The sequence below is a fragment of the Gigantopelta aegis genome, chromosome 4 (assembly GCF_016097555.1).
Source record: "Gigantopelta aegis isolate Gae_Host chromosome 4, Gae_host_genome, whole genome shotgun sequence".
NCBI lineage: Eukaryota > Metazoa > Mollusca > Gastropoda > Neomphalida > Peltospiridae > Gigantopelta > Gigantopelta aegis.
This window is the reverse complement of record NC_054702.1, coordinates 76,345,297-76,363,661: the sequence shown is the minus strand read 5'-3', so window position 1 is coordinate 76,363,661 and position 18,365 is coordinate 76,345,297. Positions and strand designations below refer to the sequence as shown.

At 35.0% G+C, this 18,365-nt stretch overlaps 1 protein-coding gene across 4 annotated transcripts in view; it reads left to right on the top strand.

Annotated features, from left to right (window-relative positions):
- LOC121371112 (spectrin beta chain, non-erythrocytic 5-like) overlaps positions 1–18,365 on the top strand; it is a 232,079-nt gene that overhangs the window by 342 nt on the left and 213,372 nt on the right. The gene's annotated exons all lie outside the window — the stretch shown is intronic.

The following is an 18,365-nucleotide window of genomic DNA, read 5'->3' as shown; positions in this document are numbered from 1 at the left end:
TAACGACAGTACAGCAACGAATGTGTACAGACAAGTATTGGCAATACGTAATCACCGGGTCCGTTAAATACATTTGCTATTAGGTGTCATAGGATCGATTTACCAAAGTGAAACAGTTGAGTTTTCCTTCGTCCGAACTAATTTTTTTTACTAATGCTCCACGACTGGGATACACAAAGTAGGTTTCTTATCTCACTCACTTAGTGTCACTGTGGTAGCATACGTTTTCACCCCAATCCGTCTCCATCTGTATCCTATGTATTCTTTTTAAGATTTTAATCTATCCACCTGTTTTGACTTGGTCCCCCCCCCAGGAAGGGGTGATGTGGGCGTGGTTGAGGCAGTGATGTCCCCAGAAATATGCCCAGTTTTGTCTACCTTGCTAACTCAGTAAATTGCAGCAGACCGTGCCTAAAAAAAATTAAGGTAGTTATTAATAGCTTTGCCAAATTAGATTATAGTCATGGGCATACGACCCAGGGGGGGTATGGGGGGCAAATGCCCCCCCCCCCCAAATTCGGGGAAAACAGTGGGGGAAATTCTGGCAGTTTTTATCTGGGTAAAATTTCGGGCAAATCAACCCCTCCAGCCCCCCTAAATCAAAGAGTCCCCATACGCCCATGATTATAGTCCCTAGTAATTTAACTTTAAATATTACCAAATTGATTCCATATAAAATCAAATGCCAAGGGGAGCTAAAACTACTTTCCTTGTACTAACATCAGGAGAGTGATGGCACTGATGGGGAGTGAGAATGATAGCTCTCTTTAAATGGTGAGGTCTGTTATAGTACTGCAACCCCACTTGTTTTAGACGAAGTACACTCCTGCAGCAGGAGACTTGTGAAGTCTTTATTTCTTTCAGTACTCATTGCTTTGGATTCCAGTTTGGTTATAGTAATCCACAGGTGGGACTGGGGACGCTGCCTTCCAACTCTTAATGAATGAAGATAAAACATTGCTGCCCCACATGAAAGGCAAATTAATAGATATAAAACCTTACCCCCAACCCCATCCATCTTGTGATTTTGATTTCATTCAGTGACTGGATGACAAATGTAGCTTGGTCCAGGTAAAGGTATTTTTGAAATATTGATAAATGGACTATCCTTATTTTGCAACATTGTAACATAATTCTAAATAATAAATTCTTTTTAACATAAAAAGTTACATCTTGAGTACAGTTTATTGTGTAGCATATCAGTTTCTGTATATATATCATATGTTTCCAGTCCTATTGTTTGTAGTAGCATAGATTTTATTTTATTTCATAATATTAAGTTTTTTTATACATACAGTTCATACAGAACTATTTGGAGGTAAAAGACAGTTTGGTCTACTACAAACAATAGAATAACACGAAACACATTGTATACACAGACACTGACATTTTGAATAAGAATATATGTAAGTAATTTTAGCCATTTGAAAGGCTAGATATTAGTTGGAAACAGATGTAAACCCAGGACAGTCTCTTCAACCGTCTCATTCTCAACATTTGCTGCAAGATCATATTTTATGTGGATTTTGTTTCCAAGTTCAAAGGTAGACTAAAAAAAAGATGTAAATAATTAAAATAAAATTAAATATCCACTCAATTACCTTTCACTTAAATAGTATATCTGATTACAGGTAGCTCAAAGTAGACATTTTAACAGGATGGACTCCTGCATATGCAGATTATACATTATGAAACATTCACCTAAAGCAGAAATAAATTTGAAATAAGTTAATTAAAAGTTTGTATTTAAATTGAAGCAGGACTATAAGTACATAAATCTGTCTTCAATGTCTTTATTGTTTCTCTTCCAGTTCAAGAACATTATCAGTGTCTTCAGCATTTCTTTCTATGTCAACTAGAGCATGCACAATACACTGCAGTGACCGCACCCAGATATTATTTATTCATTTGTAGTCCCTGTAACCACCAGCTAGGTTTGGCATTTCAAATACATGTGCACATACATGTAGACTGGGCCACTGTCATATCTGTTTACCAAGAAACCTTTGGTAGGCCTGTTAAATCATTTTAAAGTTTGGTAAGGGCAGGGCCGTACCCTGATCAAAATTGGGGGTGGGGGCACTACTTTTTATAAACAAATGAAACACTATACAAATTAAACCCTGAGATGTATATGCTATTTTCTGGAGTAAAAGAAAAAAGGTGAGATTCTCAAGAGGGCAACTGATTTGTCAGCTAGTCACTCGCAGCTATTTGATAAGGTTTGGACCTTAGTATCTAGATAGATTTAGTAATTTTTAAATTGTTGATGCTCTTAGCTTTTTACCATTTCAAAACTAGGCTCGAATTGAAGGTGGAGTTTCTTCTTCTTCTTCGTTAGTCAAATCAGCAGACCAGTCATTCCTACAAAAGAGGCGGTGTTCATTAGTTCAGTGACTGTTCCATGCAGATTTTGTGGCGAGACATATTTCAGACCCTGAACAAACCAGAATCCTGTCAAACCCGACCAAGTTTCACAGTGCAGAATATTTTAAAATGCAACCCTTTAAACACTGGATTCTGTCTAAATCGGATAATATTAGGTCCCCGAGTGTGATTGAGTTTAGAAGGTTTCACTGAATATACACAATTGCCAACTATTACCAATAATATATTCTAGCATCTGATACATGCAATTCGTACATGCATTTGAGAGACTACAGTAAATGATGAGCCAGGTTGACTATAAAGATTTTATAATCTTCACCAGAACCAGGTCATAATGCTGTGTTAATAAATCAAATGGGTTTGTACTCTGCAAACAGTTACAATATATTGTAGTTTCATGTGTGCCGGTACAAGGGTGATAAATCATTCAAAATCCGGCTAAACTGCTGTGTTGTCAAGGAAATTTCTGATGATGTCACCCCATCGTGTTCACAAGTATTTGGGATTTATATATGTGCATAAATAATTTTAATACAGTTCCTATTTGAAGAGGAGAAACTACACATTAATATGATTAACCTGAAAACAGAATATCACGGTACAATTAAACCTTTTCAACTGTTAGAATCGCCACTTGTCATAATTTTATACGGCCACTTTTGAATACCATTGTTTTAGGTTTGATTCTTGGATTACTAAAATGTTAGTACTGAACAAAAAAACACCCATATGTCCTCAAACTGCTGTAATTTAATAACACCATATACTCATGGAAGTAATCACCACTCATTTTTAAAGTTTTACTTGAGTTTGAATAGCAAGTGTTGTAGCAGTGGGGGTTCTCTCTCTCTCTCTCTCTCTCTCTCTCTCTCTCTCTCTCTCTCTCTCTTTCTTTCAACCAAATATCATCAGAAAGCTATTCTTTGAACAGTGCTGGGGTGTTAAACAATCATTGCTTTCATCTGAGGTTTTTTTAACAGATGTGTTTTTTTCTTACTGTAGCATACAGGTATAATTGTTCATATATACCTACCTACCTACCTACCTACCTACCTACCTACCTACCTACCTACCTACCTACCAGGGTGAGATAAACCTAAGTGGTAAAGTACTTGAATAGATCACCTTCAGTGGATTCTGTTTTTTCCAATCCTACCAGTGCACCATGACTGGTACATTAAATACCATGTTAAGTTCTGGCACCCTGTCTATAAAAGCTGCCGTACTGTTTTATTATTAAGAGTAACCTATGTGGTGGGGGCAGATTTTCTCTTTTTCTCTTTTATTATATATACAAAATTATATTATATACCAAATGGCTGTATAGTTTAAAATGTGCTGAGGTGATCTTAAACAAATATTCCTTTCCTTTACATATACCTTCCATCCTGCTACTAGTACATGGTTCATCATATTACAGAAAAAGTAAACCTATTTCTAAAGAATACCATAAGCATAAAAAATGTAGCACTTGAATAAGAAATAGGATCTGCTTTTATGTTCTGTTGTGTTTGCATGTACTTCCTATCTAATTTCATTTAATCTTTCAATTGATCGCTCAATATTTTACCTATATCTAATACAGGTATGTGTATTTTTATTTACACCCCAGTGATTACCTATGAATGGTGACTGAATCACTTAAGTGTACTGACCTTGGATTGTGAACTGTAAATCAACTATTTTTTGGTACAGTGTCATAAAATGTCATTGATTTATTAACTAAGATTGAATAATCAATATTAAATATCATGTTGTAATTTATTTAATAAAAACAGTTAAACCTTTACAGCTGAATCTATTGTATATATATTATGCCAACAGATGTTCTTTGTTTTTCTACAATAACTTCTTGGTTACAAACATTACATTATTTACAGTAATTGAATCTCCTACCTACTGTATGCCTGTTTTGTGTGGGAATGTAAACTCAATCTGACAAAACATACCAGAGTTATTTCAGCCTGAACAGGTTGAACAAGGTGGTCACCACATCACCCAAGTACAGATGGAATTTATCCTATTATATCTGTTGATTTGCCTATGGAATATCACTTTACTTGTATCTGACACACCTTTACAGTTCGTATTTTTAAATGGATCACATTGAATCAACACTTTGCTATAACATTTATTGCTCAATACACATGTCAAAATAATGCCATTTCATATTAAACAATACAATATATATTGTCCAACCCCTGCAATTGCCCACAGCAAGTTTTTTTTTTAATTCTTCATGGCACTTGTTTGCCTTAGACTATATTCTAGGTGTTTATCAATGGTATGTGTTTTTTTTTTTTTTTGCTGTGGGCATTTTCTTAATTGCAGGGGTTGTTCAAAACAAAACTGCAGGGTAATAATATATTCTGCTTAACAAAGTATTGCAAGTACTGTAATAGCATTAAGTGTCCTTTCTGGTAAAATAGTTAATTAATTGAGTACAGCTGCTGGCTGATACAGCCATGTGTGGCAACTGTATGTGAAGTTATGTATTCTGTATTGATTAGCAATAATGACTAGATTTGCTGTTCCTGTAGTTGAAATACAGATAATTTACTGTATTGGAAGTATTGAAAAATGTTAGTCTGTAATCATACAAGCAGTCTTAAGGCCAATTTACTATTGTACCATGTAACATATTATGTAGTATGACCTATTTTAAACTGTTAACATTTATTTTGTTTAATGACATCACTAGAGCACATACATTTATTAACTATTGGCTGTTGAATTTTAAACATTTGGTAATTTTGATATGGTCTTACAGAGGAAACCCACTACATTTTTGCATTAGTAGCCAAGGATCTTTTATATGCACCATTTCACAGACAGGATAGTGCATACATTGCCCTTTGATATACCAGTTTGTGGTATACACTGGCTGGAAGAAGAAATAGCTCAGTGATCGATCCTAAACAAACTGTGGACACTTTACCTCTTGGCTACGTCCCGCCCTTATTTTAAATGGTTAACTATCTACAGAAATATCTTTTACAACTTTAGGAAATATATGTTGCATTTTTTAATTTTATTTTATGAATTGGTCATTATGAATCCTCTCATTTATTAGTTAAGCCAAAAAAACGTCTGGAAAACAAATTTTCATATCTTGTAAGTTAAGGGCCATAATTGTGTGAAAAATTGGTAAATTGTAATGAAAGACAAACTTGATCTATAACCGAACACAAAATGTCAACTCAGTATCTTTAGGCATTGCCCCCAAAAAAGGGTCTGAAAATGTTTTTGTTTTTTTGTATCTTCTAAGTTCAAAGTCCATAACTGTCAATAATGCTATACACAAAATTTCAGCTTAATATCTCAAGACATTGTAAAAAAAAAAAAACATCCGGAAAGATCTATATGTGGGACAGATGGACAGACAGATGGACAGACAGAAGAATGAATATGAAACCTATAGTGCTCTCTGGTTGGACTGATAGGAGACTAAACATATATATATATATATATATATATACTGAACAAAAAAAGAAACTTCCGATTTGTACATATAGTATTTGTTGTGTTAAAGAATTCATTGTGTAATGAAATTATATAGGTAGTATTAGCCTTGAGCTGTATTATCAGGATTCATGAATGTTGTCGATTATTTTTGCACTGTTAATCGTCGACAACGTGAAATTCAATTTGCACGTGCATGCATGGTTCGACATGTCCCGTGTAGTATTCAGTCAATTTGTTTTACTTGTCTTACTGACATTGTTGTCAAGTGAACGAAAACGGTTCAAAATTTGTAAAAAAATTAAAGTTTTTTACATTCTAGCATTTTTAGTATGCCAAGAATACCCAATAATTTATGCGAACGGGCGATTGGCATGCTTGATGCTGGCATGTCGACAGAAGACGTTGCAAGGCATGTTGGGAGTTCTAGTCGAGCGATACGAAATCTTCGCATAAGATTTCGAACGACAGGAAGCACCAATGACTTGCCATGTCGTGGACGTTCGCGTGGTCAAGACCGCTATATCATGAACACGCATTTGCGCAGTCGATTCCAAACTGCCACTGCTACTGCTGCAAACACACTGGGCTTCATAATAACCGAATCAGTGGGCAAACTGTTCGTAATCGTCTGCGGGAGAACGGATTACATGCACGACGTCCTTACGTCGGATGCATTTTAACGCAACGTCATTGTCTTAATTGGGCACGTGTACACACACGTTGGATACGACGACGCTGTAATACAGTTCTTTTTTCGGATGAATCCAGATTTTCTTTACTATGTGGTGATGGCAGGGTGCGCGTCTACCGTAGGAGAAATGAACGCTATGCTGACTGTTGTGTTATTGAACGAGATTGTTTCGGGGGTGGGGGTTCTGTCATGGTCTGGGCAGCCATTGCCCATGGTTATCGTTCACCACTAGTCGTCATTGATGGCAATTTAAATGCTCAACGTTACCGCGATGACATTCTTGCTCATCACGTCATTCCTCTGTTCCATAACAATGCCAACATTTCGATTTTTTAGCATGATAATGCCACCTCTCATACAGCTAGAGACACTGTAAATTTTCTTAGGACAAATAACATTGATTTCACTGATGACTGGCCCGCTAAAAGTCCTCATCTCAACCGCAATCGAGCATGCCTTGGATAGTCTGGACAGACGATTGAGGCGTCGTCCCAACCCACCAGCTAACGTCAACGAACTTCGTCAAGCACTCATTCAGGAATGGAACAATATTCCACAGGCAGAAATCAACACTTTAGTCAATGCTATGCCCCTGTGATGCACTGCAGTGGTCAATTCAAGAGGCGGTCATACCCGTTATTAAGTGCGTGTTTTTATTTTTAACCCCTATCACACTTGGTCAAAAATTTTCCCAGTTTCTGTTAACCTATGGCCATGATTTTTGCACCAAACGATGGATCATGGAACACTCTTTAAACTCATGTATAACAATTATTCCCCCGGTTTGTTTTCATCAAGTTATGTTCAAGCAAAGTTAGCGGAAGTTTCTTATTTTGTTCAGTATATATATATATATATATATATATATTTAAATACCTTCTGAAAATAAATATGAATACTTTAAAATTAATACACGGTGGACACACAGAGTTGAGATGGTAGTTTCAGTACTACTTACTTACTAGGGATTGAAATAATGGCCACTGACCTGGTGGGTATTTTAATAGCTGTACTTTACAATACAAGTTTGATTATAAGGGTCAGGGACCTTCCAGCAAAGTCAGATTAGATGACCTGTCATCTACTGTTTCCAAGCCAGAGGTAGCTGTAGTGTTGTGCCTCACTGATTCCCAATAGCCCTTGGACAATTTATAGCTGTCCTCCTTGCCTGGCTCATTACTGTTGTTAGCAAATGAAGGTGTCCCTCCCATGTTGTTCACAATCACCATTTTGTGATGTATTGTTACAAACTCTGGACAAAGATGCCCAGTGATAACAGTAATTGACTGGTGGTCAAGTGGTGGTGTGCATTGCATTTATGCAAAATACATGCAAACAGTCTATTATTGTTTAAATATAAGCTGGTGTCTTCTTTAAATACATGGTGTCTTGATACACTGGTACGCTTTTATAAATTTTATGCATATGAGCTTTCTTATAAAAATTAACAATAAATCACATGTGTTCTGCATGAAATTTATGAAAATTGTTGAGAACTGTATAAAACAATGTACAGTTAGTTTCGTGAATTTGAAATAGAAGGGATGGTATAGATGGCATAGCCCAGTGGTAAAGCGTTCGTTTGGTGTGTGGTTGGTCTGGAATTGATCACAGTCGGCGGGCCCTTTGAGCTATTTCTCATTCCAGCCAGTGCACCACGACTGGTCTGTCAAAGGCCTTGGTGTGTGTTATCTTGTCTGTGAGATGGTGCATATAAAAGATCCCTTCCTGCTAATCGAAAAGAGTAGCTGATGAAGTGGCAACAGTGGGTTTCCTCTCTCAATATCTGTGTGGTCCTTAACCATATGTCCGACACCATATAACTGTAAATAAAATGTGTTCAGTGCGTCATTAAATAAAACATTTCCTTCCTTCCTTTTGAAACAGAAGGCATGTATTGTTATGTATTAATATTAATATGTTTAAAGTGAATAAGCAGATCCTTCTTGATGAACATAACATTTAGACTGATGTCTTATTTATTTCTCTATGACAACATTGTAGGAATACAATACAATCTAAGTTGTTGCCTATGTTCATGTAAAACAGATTTTAAAATCTGAATACTCTAAAGTGATGGAGTCTATATGTAATCTGTTGTGTGGTGGCCATGCACTGGGATTGCCCCCAAAGTATGAGCGTCCTATAGATAGCCAGGCCTCATTAGCCAATGATATACGGTATACATACTGACTGTGCATATAACCTCTTCTGTGTTTAAAATATGGCCACACCCATGAATGTTTTATTTATGGAATTCATCTTTATAAGCAATATTTAACATGATGTGTGTACAATAGTCGACTGGACATGAATGCAAAAAGATGCTTATAAGATGTGACATTGGATAAGTATAAAGATGGCAGTTGGCAGTGCAGATTAAAAAAGGAGAAGCAATCAGAAGGATTAAAAAAAAACGGTTAAAAAGGCCTTGGGTATTATATTATTGATATACTGATGGAAAGAAATAAAGGATCACACAGATATCAACAACAAACAATGACTGCATCAAAAATCGATTCATATTGTCAGAAGTTGACTGGAAACATATAGGCAGCACATTCAACACTACAGACATTCAGTCCCACATTACAACTTGGTATGAAATACAGACATTACTACGCTAGTAGTTAATTAAATTTGGTCTACAATTTGATGTGTTCTGTTATTTCTTTCTATCAGTATATAAAAGACTCTTAAAAGTTGGTTTTATACTGTTTTCACTGTATATTGGATTACAGTTCACAACATACCAAGTATTCATGTAGGTAACCAGTTTAAGTCTACTGTTATTTTTTCAATAATGTGTCATTTTCTTTGATTACACCCTTCATTATGTGGAACCTGGCTAATGGTTGTCGAACCGGGTGTTGCACTTTGAAGTCATGGCAAATTAACCATTGAGCATCCCACGAAACTGGGTCAGGTGGTTTTGGGTAAACATTCCGTGTGCCTACTACCTGTCTCGTAATCTGTTGCTTAAACACAGGAACACAATGAGCAGGCTGCCAGAGCTGAGGTGAAATAGCCACTTCAGTTGGTATCTGTATATTGTAGGATCACAGGGATTGTTCGGGATACACCGTATTTGGGCTTGTCACAAGTTTTACATGTACATGCAGCTTGGGATTGCTGGATGTGTACCAGAAGTGAACATTCGTTTTAACAGCACCCCAGTGCACTGGAATGGATTCACATTTAGTTGCTATACACATGTGGCAGTTTTATCACCTGTCTTTGATAGAATTGGAAGTTCACACCATTACCCAAGTCCATGAATAAATTCAAACAAAAGCAATGACTGTTTATAGATTGTTAAACATGTACTAAAAAGTTAAGCACTGTTTTAAGTTTTAAGTTTAATCTTTTATAAAACTATATAAATTATATTATATAATATAATATATGAATTATTTCCAACAGCTACAGTTTATTACCTTAAACAAATTTAAAATTAATTAAACAATTCAGTTTTTCTTGAATTTACTGGTATTAAACATTGTTAAACAGAACTCCTTTTGTTTGTGAAAATTAGCCGAAACTGTGTGAAACTATATTTACCTTTAGATTAGTAAAAGTAAAACAATTTTTTATTATTTGTTTTATTAAAGAAAAAAAATCAATTTTTAAAATGTGTCTACTCTGCTTTCTAACTTAGAATTTTATCTAATCCTTTTTGTTTCTTTTTTTGGTTTAACTTTATGGGAGACATGTTTGAGGTCAGTTTCACACTCAACTACCAATTTTGTTAGTGTCGTCTTGTTTTGTGGTGGAGAGCTTTCAGCAAAAGACAATGCAATTGACACACTGACTCGAAGCGTGACTAAATATTCCGTCTCAAATGTCAGCCGAGGGTGTTGATTACTGAGTATCTTGACAAACATTTTATCAGGAACACCCAAACAACCCACAGAATAATAAAAAGGATAATAAAGTAATAAAATGTTGCTATGTTTTAATAAGACCAGAGATTAGAATTTTTATATCTGCACAGTAGATATGGCAGAATATTAGTTTTTTTTAATGCTATATCCCTCCAGGCAATATCCTTCAGATTTGTTTTGCTGTATTGCACAAATTATTTTAGTGGTGAGTCGGTCTCTTAGGCATTTTATTTGTTTCACAAAAATGTGTTTTTGTATTGTAGAAAAAAAAAAAAAAAAGCATTTGTTTTGTCAGTCTCTTGGGCATTTTATTTGTTTCACAAAAATGTGTTTTTGTATTGTAGGACAAAAAACGAAAACAATTTTTGGAAAATAAAAAGTGTTCCAGTATTAATATAAAGGAGCATGCATGTGTATGTGAGTCAGATTAGTGACTTAAGCTAAAACATTAATTTCTTTAAAAAGTTATCATTATTCCAAAGCATCATGGACATTGTGGGTAGACATGTAATTACTTTATTGTTATGAATAATATAATTGGTGGTGAGATAAGTGTTAACAAATTTATTTCTTGTGGCCTTGAGGGACAAATCATTTACCATGCAGCAGTGAAATGTTTTTTCCCCAACTTTAATCCTCTGGTATATAAATTGTGCTGTCTATACTACAATCACATGAAGCTTGTACACAGACCATGTTAAAAGTTTAGATTAGAAAAACATGTTGCTTAGATACATATTGTGATTGTACATTGTATTTGGTTGTTGGGTAGGACATATGTTTTATCTCCGGGCAACAGGTAAAATTAGTGGGCAAGATATTGTTGTTCGGTGTCTATTAGTACTTGGATACAAGATGTACATGTAGCTATGAGAAATAAGTTGATGGCATAATCCTGATAAAAAGATCTGTTTTACAATGTCTGGCCAGCAAATACAAACAAAAAAGTCTGAATTTGTGATGTTTAAGCATATCAATATACAGTGAAACCTCTCTAAACCAGATCCCTCTTAAAACCGGACATTTTTATTGGTCCCAAGGATGTCTGGTTTAGAGAGGTATCTCTGTATGTACATGTAGTTACCTGCATTTAAGTAAACAAAAAACCCCAGCCTCTGTAAATTAATTGGCCCTTTGTTTGTAAAATATTATTTTCTATTTGATCTAATCCTACTTTTCATTTCATATTTAAATATATTAAATGTTTTAAAATAACCAAAATACCCCCAACAAAAACAATCCTATTTCTAACCCAAAACTGAACTGATAAGTTATAGCAAAGTAATATATATTTTTTATGGATGGCCTTATGAATGTTGACCTTAGATTCCTAAACTTTGAGGAGTGGTGTGTATTAATAAGTGCATCTACACATCTCCGAATTGAGTTAAAGTGAGTGAATAAGTGATTGAAATAATTTAGTTTGTACGTAACCAGCAAGTCGCACTTGTAAGGAGTGCTTTGTTTGTTTTGAGGTGTTCTTGCATCTGTGTGTGTGTGTGTGTGTGTATCAAGTCAACAAGGCAGAATTGTCTACATTGTGGACACTGGTATTTGTTTTATGAACACTCGACTTCAAATAGTTTACATCTGTTATTCATGACATCAGTACTAAGCTAGTCTAGTTAAAAAAACATGCACAGTAACAGACATTACTCAATTACAGTTGTTCAGTCACAACTTGGGCCTATTGCTAACAAAAAATTGCATTCATGTGCTTATTTCAATGAACTACTGTTTAATAAAATGAGTTTTATGTAAAACACTTAATGCGTGTTGAATATTCATTAAACCACATGTTAAAATTATACAGTCATTTGAGAAAAATTAGATTTACTTGATCACATTAATACCCAATAGACAGTGTTTCAGTGCATATAATTTGGCACAAACGATTTTGTCTTCCGGCTGTCGGTTATGCAAAACCAATATCAACATAAACGATGGATCGTTCGTGCAAAAGCTGTAATCTCTCATCAGAAAATCCAAACAAACATGTGTTGGCTAATATCATCAATGTTTTGAAAAACTGCGTGCAGTGGGAAATCCCAGACCTAGATGGACATCATATGTGCTTGATGGTAATGTTCTAACAAGCTTTTTCTCCATTGTTAACGTGTCCACGTATTTCCTTCACGACCACTGTATATTTTCTTTATAAAATGCTACCTACGCCAGCACATTTGCTGAAATTCTAACTCCTGATGTCACGATATTTGTTTGAAGCATGTCACAGAACCTTTATGGGTAGTTTCTTAGAATATTATATTATATAATGATGCAATTTAATGACACTGATGAAAACTAAATATGTTTTTAAAAATTATAGACGGGTGTCATGAAAATCTCTCTCACTACTATTCCAACTCAATTGAATAAGTCAGCCAATTATGGATTCTCCATAGAGTTCTACACTTGTATAGCTTCTTTCAGACTGAATCAGGTCTATCAATAGCAAACGCGATGGCATTGAAGTGACTGTACCTAGTGTCGGACAAAATGACCACTAATATTAACTTCGTTGGAGAAAGTCCACATTGTACCTGTGGTCATTACATTGAAGATTCGGAACATTTCCTGTTATTTTACCCTCTATATAATAGTGTGTGCCAGCCCTATTTATCCAGGTTAAATAATTTAAATTTAAATATCAACACATTAATATATGGTGATCCCAACTTAACACTACAAGAAAACAGTCATAACTGCAAAGCAATTCACACAATTTCATTGCTGAAAGCAAACATTTTGACTGATAAAACTGTTCACCTTCTCCTTTATTCTTCTTGTTTCTCTGTTCTAATCTATATACAAATATTTATATTTTGACAGGTTAAATATACAGTAGTTTTGCATTTTTCAACACTAAATGCACATCTTGTACTTTCTAAAATGCATGTTGACCAGCTAATATTTCAATTGTAAAATGTAGGGAAATGTCTTTATATATAGGCTATGACTGTTGACCAATCCCATCTATTAAAATAAACAGAAATAAATATTGTTTAAACCAATATTAACTTTGTGACTGTCAAGTATGCCAATACATAGCCTCGTCTGGCTCACACGAAGGTACTTGTGCAGCTACCATTAGATTGATTTTTTTAAAACCTGTTTTGCCTGTCACAGAGCATGTACCATGTATTACGAACATGTACTGTGGTGCAAGACCTCATGCCACCGTCGTGGAAAAATCATGTTCTTGTTACTATGAATAGCATTTTACAGAATTTCTAATTTCCAATGAATCAAAACTAACGTTAATAAATTTTGGTTAAATTATATTAAGGTTTTAAAATGTTTGACAAATACCATCTACAGATCAATATAGGCCTATACTGAAACTGGTTAAAGATATATATATTTTTAATTCATCCCCAAAAGATGTCAAAACAGATTTGGACACCAGTCGATTTTCGTGGGTCGGTTGGGTTAGAGCAAACTTAATTTTTATTTTCGCCTGGCAGCTTTCAAGTTAGTCCTAGCACACAAAAGTATATTTTAGTATTTATTATAGAAAATTTGATGGAGAAAAGCTATGGAAATCACTCATCTTAGATTCTTGTTTGATTATCGTTGCCCATTAACCTTTTCATTTGTATCTGAACTACTGAAGAAAATCGTTCGTGTAAACACTAAAACACACAAACGACATATTGGTTGTCTGAAAAATTCAACTGTTATGCCCTGGTGTTTGTGCTGGGATGTTTTTAATTCAAAATTTATTCACAATTGTTTTACATTTATTTTCTTTCTGTTATTAGTTTTGCCTTTGTGGTATCTTATGAGGAGTCAAATCCTTCAAGTACATTATACTGGCTTTTTTTGTTGAAACATTTAAAATTTATAATAATGTTAAAATTCTTATGACTTTTGTATCTGCTTTAAGTTTAAATAGCATTTTTTATGTGTGCACACTACATAGGTACACTGCATTACCATACCATATGCGTTAAGTGATTGAAAACCACTAGATTCAGAGCACCCTTTATCGTAACAGTTTCATGTGTTGTTCTTGATGACAGGTACATTTCCAAGATGACCAACCTGACAGCTATCCCTCCTAGATATTGTAGTCTTGATGTCATTTTCCAGTTTCATGTTACATTCTGGTCAGCATTCCAGTCAAGTTTTTGCATCTAAGTGTCAACTTGTCAGCTTGTCAGCTTGTCAGCTATCTGCTATTAAAACCTGACCTTTGGCCTACATGTATTGGATTGAAACACTTGTTGTTGAGGAGTGTGGCCTTGTCCTTAAACATTGGTCCCATCCTGGGTGGAATTGTTTGTACTTTAAGCATTGTGATTTTTCTGCCAATCCCCAAAATAATTAAACATGTTTAAATAGTTAACATTTAAGTGCTATTTATAGCAGAAAACCATGCATGTATTTAGTTTATTCAGACATGTGATATTGTGGCTATCAGGTTATCTTTCATGACTTAGCTCAAATGTTTAGTTTTTTCATTTGTTTTTTGAGTTGAGAGATATTCATATACATTTGGAAAAAAAACCCTAGTATTTAAATAGTTTAAAATATAGAGTACCGTATATCTTCGCCTATAAGTCGAATTTTTTTCACCCAAAAATTATTTTATAACTTGGGGGGTCGACTTATAAGAGGGTAAAAAAATTCAACAAAAAATATTACTGTTTTGGGGATTATTTTACAAGTTTTATTGTTGAAGTATGCCATGTATTTATACTCAAATATGTTAATTTGACACATTTATTTTTTATAACCTATTTTTTTTGGCATTAGAACGGTTTTGGTTATGCGAAAAGACGTACGATCTCACTCACATGCCAAGACAACAGTCCACTTAGTTAAATTAACAGTCATCACTAATAGTAAAAATGTAAACAATACTAACTACCTGTTGCCTGAGTTTATTTTGAAATCTGGTCACTGGCATTAATGGTTGTTCAAACAATGTTTTGGCGGTGATTAACTTCATGAATACTACTGAGCTTTCCCTTAAAATAGACTGATCTCTGCAGTTCGCTATCTAGAACAATAGGGACACACATCATTTGGTACAAAAACCAGTGTACTTTCCAGAGTTATCCTCCTTACATGTATTAATATGGCGGCAAAACGTGATACTTTCAGTTTTTATCGTAGTGATCTGTTGTCAGTGTTTATAAATAAAGTTGTTGTCTGTGCACAAAACCATCTGTAGAGTACTATACAGTAACAGTCAAACAGCTTTCACTCTCTACTAAGGAAATATTTCGTTTTGATGCTATGTAATAATGATAGTTTGATTGGAATAGTCTTGATTATATTGCGATGTACAAAACATGAAAACCGTAGTTTGTAAAATAATTTTCTTTTGTTCAAATATTATTGTTCTCATGTGCTGAAAATAAGAAATATTTCAATATTTATAAGTAGTTTTTCATGGGTCGACTTATAAACGGGTCAATAAAAAAATACGTTTTCAGGGCTTGAAATTAGGGACTCGACTTATAGCCGAGATCGACTTACAGGCGAAGATATACGGTATTTGAAGGTGCACCAGTAAATATATATTTATAATGGTTAGTGTGGAAGAGCAGCATTGGATATTCAGGTTCACAATGGAATGAATTTTGGTTTAGCCAACTTGGTAATTTAAAGTATGTTTTATTAACCAAAGACTAAGGGGCGAGGCGTAGCCCAGTGGTAAAGCACTTACTTTATGCATGGTCGGTTTGGGATCGATCCCCGTCAGTGGGCCCATTGCGCAGTTTCTTGCTCCAGCCAGTGCACCACGACTGGTATATCAAAGGCAGTGGTATGAGCTATCCTGTCTATGGGATGGTGCATATAAAAGATCCCTTGCTGCTAATTGAAAAGAGTAGCCCATGAAGTGGTGACAGCGGGTTTCCTCCCTCAATATGTGTGTGGTCCTTGACCATATGTCCCGATGCCATATAACCAAAAATAAAATATGTTGAATGTGTCGTTAAATAAAACATTTCCTTCCTTCCAAAGACTAAATGTTGTAGCCACTTTGTATAAAAAAAAAAAAAGCATTTGGCTAATTTAGAAATGGACAGGGTAAGCCTAAATATGTTATTTTAGTGACATATTATACACATGTATACTACTAGTAAAGCCTTCAAAATACTTATTGATCACAGAATGCACTTGGGATGCTTGATCCCTAAAGCTGTTACACCATAGATGGTTGCAGGACTTGAATGTATTGACAGCACCCTTAGCAATTACTGGAAAGGAAGGAAGGAAATGTTTTATTTAATGACACACTCAATACATTGTATTTACGGTTATATGGCATCAGACATATGGTTAAGGACCACACAGATATTGAGAGAGGAAACCAGTTGTCGCCACTTCATGGGCTACTTATTTCGATTAGCAGCAAGAGATCTTTTATATGCACCATCCCACAGACAGGATAGTACATACCACGGCCTTTGTAACACCATTTGTGGAGCACTGGCTGGAACAAGAAATAGCCCAATGGGTCCACCGACGGGGATTGATCCTAGACCGACCGCACATCATGCAGACACTTTACCACTGGGGTACATCCTGCCCTGTTGGCAATTACTGTAGCTGTAACATAAACTGTCTTAGGTTAGGAGCTTTACTGATAGCAGTTTTCTGCTGCTGGATAAACATTATTGGCTTCAGGTGAATGGATAATGTTTGGTTTTTAATTTTTGTTGTCATTTGTTGCAAACGTAAATGGTTTAAAATGGTTGTAGGCATAATCAAAATTGCCACAGGTGAACATTTTGCCTGTGGCAAGCACCTTTCAAAAGTACTGTAGATAACGCATTCTCAACATCGAACCCTGTGGTTGCTGTACTATTTAGTGACATGCCACTTCTAAGTTTCAGTTGTACATGGATTAATGCATGAATTTATACTCAGTTATAACATTTTGGTCTTAAAAATTATATTTAACAGCTACTATTTTATCTTGAATATTGCTGAATTCAGAGGTTGAAGTTTAATTTTGTGGGGGGGGGGGGGGGGGGGGTGCATGGCAAGTGTTGCCTTGAGTCAAAAGAGGAACATGTACAAAGACAACTTACTTTCTATCAAGTTTTCTCAGACAAAAATTATTTCACCCTCATGTCTTGGGCAATAGCCTATATACTTTATTGGATAGGGATGCCTTTTACATTACCAATGTTAGTTTTCTATTTCTTACATACACAACATGTAATGTATGGGAACCACATTTTGGTGGAGTGTAAGCATCTTCATGAAACTCGAAAAGATATTTTTGGCCAAAGTAATGTGATGGAATCATTTCGATTCCATCCAGAACGTATTTTACAATTTTTACGTGACACCGAGTTTTATTCTAAATTTTAATTATATCTATCTGTGATATTTGTATTTTTACACAGTCCTTTACACTGTTTTTATTTAACTGTTGAATTTTTATATTCATGTTGATCATAAAACAATTGTTTTTGCATTTACCATAGTTTGACACCCAATAGCCGATGTATTTTTTGTGCTGGGGTGTCGTTAAACATTCATTCATTCATTCATTCATTCATTCATTCATGTATGGGAAGGGCACAGAGGCAAACTAGGTAGGGCACCACATAATTTGTCTTACCTTCGACAATATCCTTTTTTTTTTAAAGAGCACAATGGCAAGTAAGGCGGGCAGCCATTGCACATGTGGACATTGCTATGGTACAATTCGATACCTGTGAATTGTTGATGTAATGTTTTATAACTTCTAAGCCCAGGAGAACATTGACACTGTCAGTGTGAACTTAGAATGTTAGTGCTAATGATTTAGTGTATTTGATGATGAGCAGCTAACAAGATTGATGGCAAGTACATGTAATCAATGTAATGTATGAGAGTGACATAATATCATATGTAATGTTACATGGTTCATCTCAATCTGGATGTCATATGGTCTTATTGGTGATGTTGAAAGTCAGTTTCTGTCT